Source organism: Perognathus longimembris, chromosome 17 (assembly GCF_023159225.1).
Source record: "Perognathus longimembris pacificus isolate PPM17 chromosome 17, ASM2315922v1, whole genome shotgun sequence".
Lineage (NCBI taxonomy): Eukaryota > Metazoa > Chordata > Mammalia > Rodentia > Heteromyidae > Perognathus > Perognathus longimembris.
Window position 1 is genome coordinate 23,524,078 of NC_063177.1, and position 13,751 is coordinate 23,537,828.

The 13,751-nt window shown below is 52.2% G+C and overlaps 1 protein-coding gene across 2 annotated transcripts in view; it reads left to right on the plus strand.

Moving 5' to 3' along the window:
- Positions 1–13,751, plus strand: part of Tmem132e (transmembrane protein 132E) — a 52,507-nt gene that overhangs the window by 25,991 nt on the left and 12,765 nt on the right. The window lies entirely within an intron of this gene.

A 13,751-nucleotide genomic window follows, 5' to 3' on the forward strand; every position in this document is an offset into this window, starting at 1 on the left:
CTTTGACCCTGCTGAGTGGATGTGGGGAGGAGGGACAAATGGAGGGAGGGAGGGCAGGACATGCAGCCATGATGCCACTCTCCTTTCCCTGCTCAAGAACCTTAGTGGCTCCCCATTGCCCTAGCATCATGAGCAAACTGTGCAAGATACAGGACCCATTTTGGAATTGCTGTGTAACAACGCAGGAGAGCAGCAAAAGTGGCCCTGGGACCAGAGTACCTTCACAGAGCCCCAGGGCTCCTGCAGAGAAGGAGCCCCTAAAGCCCCTGGACCCTCTGGGTGCTATGCTGACCATCTAGTCACAGTACTGCATGCCCACCACAAGCCACTGACCCCGCTTTCCACCTGAGACCATCAGACCCCGCCCAGCTTCCCACCCCACCCAGCCCCTTGCTGAACTTCTGCCCAGAGGTCATGACCTGCCCTCAAACTCCTCCTCCCTCTGAATGCCCTGCCAGCCGGCTGTCAGAGAGCCCCGGGAGCCACACTTCTGCACAAGCCTGCAGCACTGCCCACCTTGTAGCACGGTTATTTATGTACATGCCTGGGCTCCCATTAGCCGGAAAATTCCTTAAGGGCGGAAACGATCTTCATCTTCGTCTCTGCGGCAGCTCCCAGCAGGGTCTTTGCAAGGCAGGTCTGGATAAATATTTATTTGTGCAATGTGTTTTGCGCATCCTTCATTCTCAAGCCAGTGTTGTGTACAAGGCGCTAGTGCTGCATGCTGGAAGTCAGGGTTGCTGCCCTCAGCAAGATCTCCATCTAAGAGAAAGCAGAGCATGCAGAAAGTACACAGTGAAGGGGCTGAGCAGTTCTGCTGTCTAGCACCTGCCCTTCCTCTCAGGGGGAGTCAAGGAAGGCCTCCTAGAGGAAGTGACACTGGGGAGAAGTCAAAGGACAAGTGACAAGGGGTTCATTGTGTGAGGAATAGTCCAGTGCACAGAGGGAACAGCAATGCAAAGGCGTATGACAGAGTGAAAATTAGACAGCTGTCAGCTCACAGATAGGGTGTAAGGAGAGCCTGTCTCCACACTTGGGCCTTGCTGTGGGGAGGTTGGTAGAGCAGAGGCAAGCCAGCCAGGAAGGGACCCTAGGGTGCTGAGATATGGGGGGGGGGGGCATCACGTGTGCAAAACACTGCTCATGGCTCCCTGTTCTTTGCACAGCTGTGCCCAGACAGGCTTCGCTGGTCCCATTTTGTTGATGGAGAAGTTGAGTCCGGTTCTGGTTCTCACTGTCCGCAGGCAGGCTCGGTTCTCAGGGACCTTCCTCCTCTTACCCTTTCTGGGAAGCACTCAGGGGCACACTGCAGGCACCACTTTATGGGACTGAGGGGAAGGGAGAGGCGGACTCCTTCTGAGGATGGGCAAGAGTCCCAGACAACCCAGGGAAAGCTGGTCCTTGTTCTCCCGGAAGTCATCTCAAGCCAAGCCTCCATTTGCAGGGAGCAAGGCCCTGGTTCCTCCTTGTAGGGGGCCAGGCCTAAGCCCCACTCCCAGCATGCACCTGGGCTTTCCTGGCTAAGCACCTGGTTCTAGAGGCTCCCTGAAATCCAGCCCCAGAGCTCAGGGGTTTGTGGGATCACCAGGGAGATGGAGAGGCTTATAACTGAAATATGGCAAACCAGTCAGCATCTCATGAGTCAGGGGACACTCAAGGGTGAGAAAGAGAACACTTCCTCCCCCATTATAGACCTGACCCGCCAGGATTGCTCTGTTGTGGCTCCCTGCTGTGCCCAGCCTAGAGCCTCTGGCAGAGCCTCCATTTAAAGCTGGAATGCTAGATCCCCTCCCCTCTCCCCTCTGCACCAAGACTCAGGGACCTGGGAGCATCCTTAGGCTGCAGTACCAGTGAAGAACAGAGCACAGCTACCCTCAAAACAGCTGAGGTCCTCCACAAAGCTGTGGACCAGGGAAAAACCACATTTTCCATGTTTGTAACCATGCTCCCCTCCAGTTCAGGGTGAGGAGCACAGCTCAGGGCATGTGTGGATGGGCTGCTTCCAACATGCCAGGCCCCAGTGCTCCCATGACCTAGGCACAGGGCCCAGGGAAGTCAGGATGGCTGATGAGGTCCACCCTCTGCTGTGTGTGCTCAAGCAAGTCTCTTAGTCTCTCTGAGTTTCCATTCCTTCCTTTGCCATAACAAAGGAGGCCACTTCCTCTGGGTTATTATGAGGGCAATGCCACACTGAATCCACTGCCTGGCACCCCAAGACTGCTTCTGAGTGTTCCCTGTACCCTTCAGGACCCACCCTACACAAGGAGGCCCCAACAGTGTGCTCTATCCCACAACCAAGAGACCTCTACCCTGGGCCCAGCTCCAACCGCACCCCCACTTATCCTGTCAATGCTGGAATTTCTCTCTCTTGTCTCTTTCTGTCTCTCTGCCTCTGTTTCCTCTCTGCTTCCCCCCCCTCCTCTCTCTCTCTCTCTCTCTCTCTCTCTCTCTCTCTCTCTGTTGTTTGTGGCTAATTGTTTATTAGGAGATGCAGGCGGCTGCACCAGTGGGGAGGCTCAGCTTGCTTGGCTATAATTAGGATAATGCACATTAGTCATTTAGTGTAACTCTTGGCCTCCCTCCCTCGCCCCCGCCCCGCCCTTCCCCCACCGCCTGGCTCAGCTCCCTGACCAGGCAAACAGGTCCCCACCTCCCTCCCCAGCCTCCTCCTGCCCCATTCCCTCCTCCCACCCTCCTCTCCCCCTGCCACCCCTCCCCCACAGAGGGGCTCTCCTGCCTCTCCTCCCTCTCTACACCCATTTCCTGTGTTCTTTCTCTGCCTCTCTCTTCTCCCTCTACCCCTCCACCACTCCATGCCTTCAGCCTCCCCTTCCTGGAATCCAAGAAGCCATAGCCTCCCTTGGGAGGAGAGAGATTCCCCATCCTGCCAGTTGCATAGGAAGCCTCTGATCCTTGGGGCCTGGCTTGAGCAGGGGCCATAGGTGATGGGGACACTGAAGAGCCAGGGGTCAGCTCCTGGCCAACTCTGGATCTTCAGACCAAGGAGCCCCTAGTCTTCCTGCCCCACCGATTTCTTCTCTGTCCCAGCCACCAGCCTTCAAGCTTCAGCACCAAAAGGAACCTCATGTGGAAGCCCATCTGGACTGGACAGATGGAGGACAAGGACAAGGGTTAACCCCTGAAGGTTGCTGCTGGGGGCAGGGGAAGAGATGGGGGGGGCGGCTCCAGATTTCCAGAAATAAAAGAGCTGTTTGCAAGGAGGGTGGGGAGAAGGGAGGATGGGGTCTGCAGGACTGAAAATACAAAGCCTTCTTGTTTGGACAGGCCTGCCCAAGGCCCTGGCCACAACCCTGAGGTCACGAGCCAGCAGCCCTAGCCTCCAGACTCACAGAACGGGCTCAGAGAAGGGGTGCTAGGGAGACTCCAGGCCATTGCTCTACCAGGCACAAGGCTTCTGTCCCTGCAGTTGCTATCTCCCTCGCCCCCCACCCCCAGTCAGGACATCTCCCCGGTACTGGGCCTCCGGTGACCCACCCTGCCCCGGCCCTCCTACTGGGAACCCTATAGCCCAGGGACACTAGCTTGAGTCACTCATCTTGTAGACCCTGCCCCCACAAGGCCCATCCCACTTCAGGTCTCTATCTGCCCCCCCCCCCATGTCCCCAGGGAGCTGTCGGTTATGGTCCCATGGGAACAGAGGCTAAAGAGCAAACAAAGGGCCATCTCCCAGAACACAGGCATGTCCACAGTTCTCCCCCTTGGAATTGCTTCCTGACCCCTAAGGAGCTCCAGAGGCCACCAAGCCAAATGTGCCTGGGAGGAGTGGGCAGCTGAGAAACAACTTCCGTTGTACAAATCTTTGTTCCCTGAGCCTCAGTTTCCCCAGAAGCAAGACTATGCCGCTGGATCTCGCAGGCAAAGAGCTATCCCTACCGCAGCTACATTGGACTCAGTGGGTGGCCCAGTCTCCGGGCTTTCATGTGACAGGCCTTGGCCCCTCAATGAGTGCACTCAGTTCATTCTCTCACTCTGCCCCGGCTTAGCCCTTCACTCCCCTGTCTAGACCACTCCTTTGCCCTTCCTTATTCTCCCAGAGTCAGCTGACTCATGGCCTCTCTTCAGATGGAGGGTTGGAGGCTGAGGATACAAAAGGAGTGGTTAAAGACAGATAACACAGACAGAGGTATGACAGGGGGTGCATGCGTGCATGTATGCGTGTGTGCATGAATGTGCAGGCATAGCCTCCTACTCCAAACATGCATTAGTGCACCCACCCATCCATCCATTCTACAACCCTCTCCTTACCACAGACCACATACAATAGTCTGTTCTGGGTGTCAGGGATAAAGAAAACACTGGGGTCCCTGCCCTTGGTGGGAAGCAGGTCAGTTTCCCCTGAGAGGACTTGAGGATTGGTGTTTGGGGTTCTGCCCAAGAAAGGGGAGGAGAGCCATTCACCAGGTCTTGGAGGATCTCTGGGCCCTGACTCAGGAGGCCACGTGTGGGTCCAGTTAGTGATCAAGAACACAACCAAACTTCAAACAGTATTTCAGGAGCATCAGTGGTGTTTGCCCAGCACAGGTGCATTCCGCAGGGGACCTTAAAACACAGACCTTTCCTCCCCAAAGCAGCACTAGGAACAAGGCACAGTACTATTCTCATCCCATTTCACAGCTGAGGGAACCAAGGTGGAAGGAGAAGCTAAGCCATCAGCCCATGAGCACACTGCTGATAAATGGCCAATCCCAGCCTGATTTCATGACCCTTGTCCTCCTGTAAAATCGATGTGTAAAACCCTGACCACCCCCTTGGCTGAGAAGTAGGGGAGTTCCCAGGCAGATGGCAGGAAAGCTAACTGTTGGATTACACAGGGCTGGAGGTCTCCTGGGAGGATTTAGCTCTTGGCGGGGGGGGGGGGGGGGGGGGGGGGGGGGGGGGAAGGTGGGAGGGAAGGAGGAGGAGGAGGGCGCCACCATCATGCAGGCCTCTCATCCCAGATGACTTACTGCTGGCTTGGATAAGGGTGGGGTAAGGGCAGTGTTGGGAAATGCCTCTCCAGGATTTACAGCCTGGAGCTGCCAGGAGTCAGCCATAGCCATCTGCGGGCTGCTGGGGGCTTCCCTACTCTTCCACTCAACCCTAGGCAGGAGCAGGCTCATTGGGAGTCACTGACTGCAGGTGCTCTGGGCCCTTGTGTTGGCGATGCAGGCATCAAAGAAAGAGGAGGTTCCTGCCTTGGAGGAGTGCTATGCTGGTCCTCAAGACACGGTCTTCAGATGCTTCTTCAGATGCGGTCTGAAGCTGCATGGCAGGGGTTTTAAGGTGCCTTGGAAAGAAGCCCAGAAGCTGGAGGACAGTGGCGTGGCTTGACTGGGGCTGGGCTGGGTAGAGGTCTTTCTCCACCCAGACCTCAAGGGAAGCAGCCATTCCTCCACCTCTGCTGGGCACCTTTTTCCTTCATCCAATTCTGCAATTCCAACCAAGTGAGGATGTGCGCCTGTGGACTACCCCATGTGGATGGCATCTTCATGGCATCAGCGTAGAAAAATCCTGGAGCATCTCCTCCACACGAGGCCCTGGAGTGCTGAGCAGAGCTGGGGGGATGGGTAGCTGTTGTGCACCTTGATTGCTCTCTGAGCTGAACATCTTTTCTAGAAGCTCTAAACTCTTCCACACCACAGAGAGGCCCTGCCTGGTTCTCGTGCAGCTGTGTTTCTCCATTCTTGTATATTTGCATTTATTTAATCCAGCTGGCCTCCAATCAGACTCCTCCTCTGCTCCCCTATGTCACCTGTAACATGCCTGGAGAGACCATTGATCTTCCCCCAGGTAAGAACGGTGAGGCCTAGAGAGCAGAGGGGCCCCTGCCTAGGTCACCCAGCATGTCAGTGGCAGAGTCTCCTGGACCAGGTCCTATAAGCCCCAATAGCTGGCACTTCTTCTAGCTTCCATGCCTCCTCCAGAGCCCTGGGGCCTTGCTTCATGCCCCTGTCACCTCTTATTTGTCCTGTTAAACTTAACAGATGTTAACCGAGGACCTTCCATGAGCCAAACTGTGTACCAAGTGCTGGAGAAAACAAGTCAGCACATTCATCTTCTTGAAACAGAGTGACCAATGTGTTGAATGAGTGAATGAATGAAGGAGTTCATTGGCACGATGCCAACCAATTTGCTTATGTATTCATGGTAGTTTCACGAAATAGGTTCTATGATTCCTATGACACCCATTGGACAGGTAGGGAGATGAAGGCTCGGAGAGGTTTAGCAATGTGCCTAAGATCACACCTCTGGGAAATATCAGTTCTAGGATTTGAATGTGATTCCAGGGCCACACAGGTTCTATCTTCCTTTCTCTCCTCCACTCTCTGCCTCCCTCCCCACACTTACTTTCTCTTCTTTGGTTTCCTTTATTTTTATTCTTGGAACAGCTTCAAATACTTCCCTTCATTTTAAAAGGCATTTATTGTTCCCCTTCTAATTTTACAAGCCATACGTGTTCATTGCAGACAACTGGAAATGCATAAAAGCATAAAGTAAAAAAATAACAATCACCTATAATTCCCACCTCCCAGAGATAACCGCCATTAGCATTTTGACGAATTTCCTCCCAGGATCTTTCTCTCGTGATATGAACAGGTATCATACCGCAGAGCTACTGTGGGAACTTCCCTTCCATTCCAGCTACTTTGTGAGTGTTTTCCCATCACAGTAGATAATTTTTTTTTGAAAATATAATCTATAATGGGTGCCTTTATCCATACTTGAGCATTTTTCATCTATTTAACCCCACTTTTGAACATTTCTGGTTCTTTTCTTGTTTTTCAATCATGAGTATCACATCGTGTTATACCTTCCTACATAAGCCTTTGAGCCCATTTCTCTTGTGAGATTCCTGATGGGGGAGGAAAAGGAAGATTTGCTACCTTAAAGGAGCTTGAATGGTTTGGAGGTTGTTAAATATATTTTAAAATTGCTTCCTTGAAAAGTTCATCTTCTACCAGTCAGGCAAAAGGATTTCCTATTTCTTTAAGCACTGTGGAACACTAGGTACCTTCTTCTTTATGACTTGGTTTCCCCACAGCTGTGCTCAGCTTTCCAGGCATAATCAGCTCCATAGGTCATTAAGTCCCCCTTCACTTGTGGGAGAATAGGGTACAGAGAGCAGGCCTGGGACCAAAGCAACCCCAGGTCAGAACTCTCTTCTGTGCAGTCTGGGGCTCTACTTCCTCCACTGTGCTCTTCTGGGCCAGGGGTATTTCTCTAGAGCCAGTCCCTCCTCTGCCCTATGCCTTGGGTCAAGGCTGGGGTAGAGGTCACTGAGGATAGCCATCCCTGACCTCTAGGATCCTTAATACCATCAAAAACCATGAGTCTTTCTTCCTCTCATTCAATCACCCATTCCATCATCCATCTACCTACCCATCTATCCATTCATTCATCTACCCATCCACCCATCCATTCATCCATCTATCCATCCATCCACCCATTCATGTATCAATTCATTCATCCACCCATCTGTCAATCCATCCATTCATCCATCCACCCATCCACCCACCATCCACCCATTCATCCATCCATACACCCATCAATCTATCCATCCACCCATTCGTTCATCCATCTATCCACCCACCCATCCATCCATCTATCTCTCTACCCATCAATCCATCCATTCATCCACCCATCTATCAATCTACTCATCCACACATCTACCTGCCTATCATTCATCCACACATACATACATACACACACACACACATATTTGTGTGCCCATGTATTTACTCATTCATTCATAGATCTGACCAAAAAAAAAAAAAAAAAAGGACTTGTTTGTTAACTCTGCAACCCAGGCACTATTTTAGGCTCAGCATACTTGTCAGTATTAACTGTGCTCATAGCTACACTTACATTATGCCAGTCACAAATCTTCAATGCCTTCAACACCCTTTGCTACTTAGCACTGTTTTCTAAACCTTTGTGATGATAACAACACCTGAGCTCTTGATGAACACAAGGATTACCTTACCATGACTCTCCTCTGTGAATTCTCATCATTACAGCCTGGATGGGTCCCTAGGTTCTGTTAACTGTTGGGATTTCTTTTTCTGAGAGGATCTCCAGACATTACCTGTGCATTCCCTATACATGTGTTATACATGTGTGCGTACAGGCACACACACACACACACACACAGTTGCATGGGCCAAGCCCTCTCTAGTGCAACCCCATATCCTTCGCCCTGCCGACATGCCCGCTGAGCCTCTCAGCCTTATATTCCCTGAAGCTAATGATGTTAGTCTTTTTTTTTCTTTTTTCTTATTTGCAAGTGATTAGTTTTAATTTGGGGACAATTAGAGGTAGAAGTGGGAGGCATTTGATCCTAATTAGAAACCAGGAGATGGCCACAAGCCCTCCCCACCCCCCCAACTCTCCCAAGGCTTTACAAAGATTCACTTATATGTTCAATAAGGCTGAGGTGTAGAGATCTGGCCTCTGCCCCTGGGGATAAGGTCATGGTGGGGAGGGGAGGGACGAGGAAGGAATCAAGTGTATTCCCAGACATCCTGCGCCAGGTGGGGATGAGAGAAGAGGTCCGCTGACCCCAGGCTGGTCCCCTGGCTGCATAACAGCCATTGTAAGCACCTGGTCCATATCACACCTTGTACTGTGCCAAGCTGGTCTTTCTCTCAGCCCAGCTGGTAAGACAGAAGTGTAAAACTCACACTCGGGAGACAGAGACAAGAAGGCCATCTGGAGGCTGGAGGCCAGACTGGCCTACATAGTGAGGCTCTACTGGGGTGGGGCGGGGCGGGGGGGGAGTGTGAAAACATAAGCTCATGACTCTGGTGGCAGAGGTAGCTTGAGAGAGTCTCTCTCTGGCTAAGAGCGATGGGAGCCGGCATCTCTGGCCCCAGGGGAACAGCTACAGACAGGACGAATGACAGTCCTTGGTGGTCTGTGTCTCACTGGCCCCAGGGCCAGGCAGCTGAGTCTTCAGAGCCACAGCTGGCATGGGAAAAGCAGCAGTGGCAAGTAGGAGAAGGGCTATCTGTCAGGGGGACACCATGAAAGGAGGTTCAGGGTAGCCCCTCTCAATGGGTATGGGAGTATGTAGGGACCCATGCACACCCGGTCCTGGTTGGGTGGGTTGCCCCTTCTGTTGGGCCTTTAAAGCTCTATTTCTTTCCCTTGTCTCTTTCAGTGGTGGAATGGAGGGAACCAGCTCAGCCTATGGGAGAAGGGTCACTCACTAGGTGTCCATCTGGCAAGGTGAAGGCCATTGGCATGGACACCTCGGTGGACATCAGTTTCCCAAGGGCAGAGCCAGATGATCCCAATCCCAGACTGTTTTCCTCTCCCCACCTGCTGCCTCTGCCTCTTCCTGGGGAAACCGAGGCTGGGAGAGGTAGAAGTAGCTGGTCCCCCTATGTTTGGTCGCTAGGTCTGTTTTAGCACGATACCACAGGCGGGTGGCATAGGCAACTGATATGTGTTTTCTCGCCATTCTGGAAGCTGGAAGCCTGGGGTGGAGGTGTTAGCAGGGAGCTCTGTGCCAAGAGCCTGTCTCCTCCCTCTGTCCCACGTCATCTTCCCCTTGTGTGTATCTGTCCCTCTGGCCTTCGTGCAAAGATACCTGTCATGCCGTATGGTCACATTTCAGTTCTCCACTACTTCTGTAGAGATCTTACCTGTAAACCTGAGATCCTAGGTATGTGAGCTAGGGGGACACAATTGAGCTCCTAACAACCATCTCAAGCCTTCTCCCAAATGTATTCCAAAGCAGAACCGAGCCCACCGGAAAGCAGGACCAGCCCACTCTGTGCATGCTGAAACAGGAGTGCGGAGGAGGAGAGGGCAGGTCCAAGGTCCAAGGAACTGCAATGAGCAATGGTGCTGAGGCATAGGGTCCACCAGGATAGTGTGTGTGTGCACAGGTGTGCACATGTGTGTGCGATCCCAATCAGCCTGGAGGCTATGCAAGGAGGTCCAAGCTGCCGCTTCCAACCTGTCTCACTCTGAGGCACTTCTCCTCCCTCCCTTTCTCCCTCTCCCTCTTCCTCTCTGTCTCCCTCCATCCCTCTGTCTCTCTTCTCTGTCTGTCTGTCTGTATCTCTCTCACTGTCTCTCTCTTACTATACACACACACACACACACACACACACACACACACACACACCTGGCTTGACACCCCCCCCCCCCTGCCCCATGTGGACTGTCCACTGTCTTTCTTCCAGAAATCTTCCAGCAGCTTCTCCTCTTCAGGTTTTACTCCATAATGTCCCCAGGTTAAAGCTCTGTGCTGAGGCACAGATGCGTGTTAATGCACACACGCATGTCACACACACTCACACACACAGACACACACACTCAGGGTCTCCGGGGAAACCTGCCCTGCCTGCTAAGTGACCTTCCAAGCCTACCTGCCACTCTCCAGCCATAGGGCAATGCTTCCAAGGCTGCCTCACCTCCCTATCTCCTAGAGAGGCCCAGACACTGCAAACAACTTCCTTTGTACTGCAAACTAAGCAAGTTGAGATGAAGATGAGCACTTCCCCTGGCTCTGCCACAGAAGGGACCTTGGGGCCCCAGAAGGATAGAGTGATTCACCATGGTGACAGGAGGCAGCCAAGTGACATAATAACACACTTAACATCTTTCTGACTCCCTTTTACTCTGCTGGCTAGATAGGTGCTTTATCCCTAGAGCCAGACATCCGGTCCCTTTGTGAATTGATTCTTTTCACACTTTATGCCCTCGCTGGTCTGAACTGTGATCTTCTTATTTGTGTTTCCTGTGTTGCTGGGATGACAGGTATGTGCCACTGTGCCCAGGCATTGATTGAGATTGAGTTGTCTTGAATGTCTATCCCTGAGCTGGCCTCAAACCTCCATCTGTAGCTCTCTACTGCCCTGGTAGCTAGGATTATAGGCTTGAGTCAGAGAGCTTAGGCCCTGCTCTCTTTCTGAATGTCAGCTGATTTCTTAAAGCACATACTTCCCTATTCAGAAACTTGATGGCAGAGGACATGAGAGGCCTCCTACCCGGACCCACCGAAACCACCAGTCTACTGCCTCATAGACCAGACCTCCTCACCCCCAGCATCCCTAGGTGGGGTTGACAGCTCATCCAGAGAATCCCATCCTTTCAGTGAACATTGGTTGAGGGCCCACCATAAGTCAGGCTGCGCTCAAAGCTGTGGAGTTAGAGCAGGGAGCAGAGCCACGTGGCCTGCGGAAGACCAGAAGACATAGGCAGAGCTCTGAAGAAAATCAGTGGAGAAAAAGGATAGATAGAGAAAGGAAGAGGGGCATGCCATTTGGGATGGGATGCCCAGGACACAGGTCTCTGAACACATTCTCAGACACATTCTGAGACACATTTTCAAGGGAACAGAGTTACCGGGTAGGGAACAGCACACTCCAGGCCCGAGGCAGAAGTAGATGGAGGCACCCAGGACAGCTTGGATAAGCCAGGATCTTGGTTTTGCCAGACAAGCTCCTCACTCTAGGAGGCAGAGAGAACAGGCAACCATGTTTCTCAGTCTCTTCCCATCATTGCCATTGGTACCCATCTGGTGACCACTGCCCTCACTGTGTCTCTAAGGGGTCCAGATGGTTGGCCATATAATTGGGGTAGTAAGAGGGAGCAAATGGGACTAAGTGGGATGCCGCCCTTCTCCAAGCCTAAGGATCTGCAGCCCTCAGATCTGAGAGCCCCCCACCCCCTGTACATCTCACCACATGTGCTCATGTTCCTGGGGGCTGCTCTTAGTCTTCTTTTTGCCATAGTCACGGCCTCTGGGGAGTGGATGGAGCTGATGTCACTGGAGTTTGAGAGGTGGACACTGAGACTCAAAATGAGAAGCAACTTGCCCAGACTTGAGAGTCTGTGGCAGGGAAAGGTCATGACATTGAGCCCAAAGCTCAATCTTCTTTGCCTGCTTCCTGCTGTATGCATTGCAAATGACCAGCTGCTGTGCCCGACTTAGGACCTGGTTCCCACATGCATGCCTGAGGGCCAGTCTCCCAAGCTACAGAGACACATTTTTGAAATTTCGAGGGATAAACAGGGGTGAGGATTCTAGGCACCAGTCAGAGGGTTTCTCCACGTCTCTTCCGAACCTCATCTGTGACTCTGCCAGCCTCCTCTATCCCAGAAGGCACCAGGGCCCCTTGCAGGCTGCTCCAGCAGGGAGGACAGGTTGGGACATTCAGCCTCCTGAAAACAGAGAAGCTGTCTGTCTCATGGCAAAAAGCATGGGTATCCCAGAGAACCAGGGACCCAGGCTGCACAGGGGAAAACAAGTGCTCCCATAACTGACCTCAATGCCTTGCTAGGCCCCCAGTCAGTGGTCTTGGTTTTATTTTTATTTGTTCGGTTGGCTTTATTTTGTTGCAATGCTGGGGGTAGAACCCATGGCCTCACGCATGCGTAGCAAGTGCTTCAGCCAACCCCAGCCCATGCTTCATTTTGAATGAGGTCGTTTCCCTGCAAATTTTAAATAGGAGGGAGCAGGGTTTCGTACTTCACTGCTTTTGTGAGAAATTGGGTGTGGATGGTTGGGAAACTGCCAATGCTGGACTGGCATCATGAAAATGATAAATATGCATGATCTGTGCAGAGCACCTAGTTCTGTTGAGCTCTCCTCTTTGGGATGGAAGGGTCAACAGTCATCCACAATAGCTTGCCTTTGACTTCTTGAGGCCTGATGCGGCGCAAGGCCATAGACAACTAACTCTCACTCACACAAGGCAGGAGGTGGAACCCTGTGTCCAAGGACAGCATTCTGAGGATATTTCCAGGTGTTGAGACATCCTAGAGTGCTTCCTGGAGAAGGCGGTGTTGGAGCTGGGCCTTACAGCAAGGTTCAGATTTGGATGGAGAGAGAATTGGATGCAGAGGTATCACATGAGCAAGGGAGAGAGATAAAGCCTGGAACAAGGACCAGCTGTCCAGTTACTTGGCCAGTGGTGGCTCAGGAAGAGCCCAGAGGCAAAAGGAACCCCAGGGCCATATGCACTTGACCCTGAATGCTGCATTCAGGAGTGAAGTAGATGTGGATTTCATTCTGTCAGCAGGGAGGAGAAATTCTTCAATAACACCTGCCTGTGTTTGCATTGTGTCACAGAATTTATAGCATTTGCTTATGCGATTCTCAAGCATGAAAACAAATGACAAATGGCATCCTGGGAGACTGTCACTATTGCCCTGATTTTCAAGTTGAAGGGCCAGATTTGGAGAGCTCGTAAGAAGATCCTGAAAAGGATCACAACCTCCCGGCCTTCTTCTTGGGTCCTTTCTGGTCCTTTCTGTCTGTGCCCAAGCAAAGGACGCTGTGGCTGCTGTGGGGTGTGGAGGAAAGCCAGCAAGGAGAGGGAGATGGAGGAAGGAGAGCCCCGTTAGGCAGCATTATCGATCATCTTGACAGCATTGAGACCAGAGCTGAGGACAAAGGACAGAGGACATCTCAGGACATAGCAGTGAGTGAAGAGGTGGGGTTATTAGAATTGGGAGCTTCCTGGACTGCCAGGGAGAGACCCACATTAAGCATTGGGAGACCAGGGACAGAATTCCTGCTGGCATCATGTGAGGTAAAAGGGAAAAGGGAGAGGCACCCACTGCACCTTCTGAAAATCTGGTGCTGTAAAGGGCGAAGGCCCTGGTTTGAATCTGTTGCTGATCCTTTGCCTGTGTGATATGGGGAAGTCACAAGTGCCTTATACTTTAGCTTCCTTATTGGTAAGATGTAAGAATAGCGTTTTCCCTCCTCCCACCCCCCCCCCAAGAAGCCC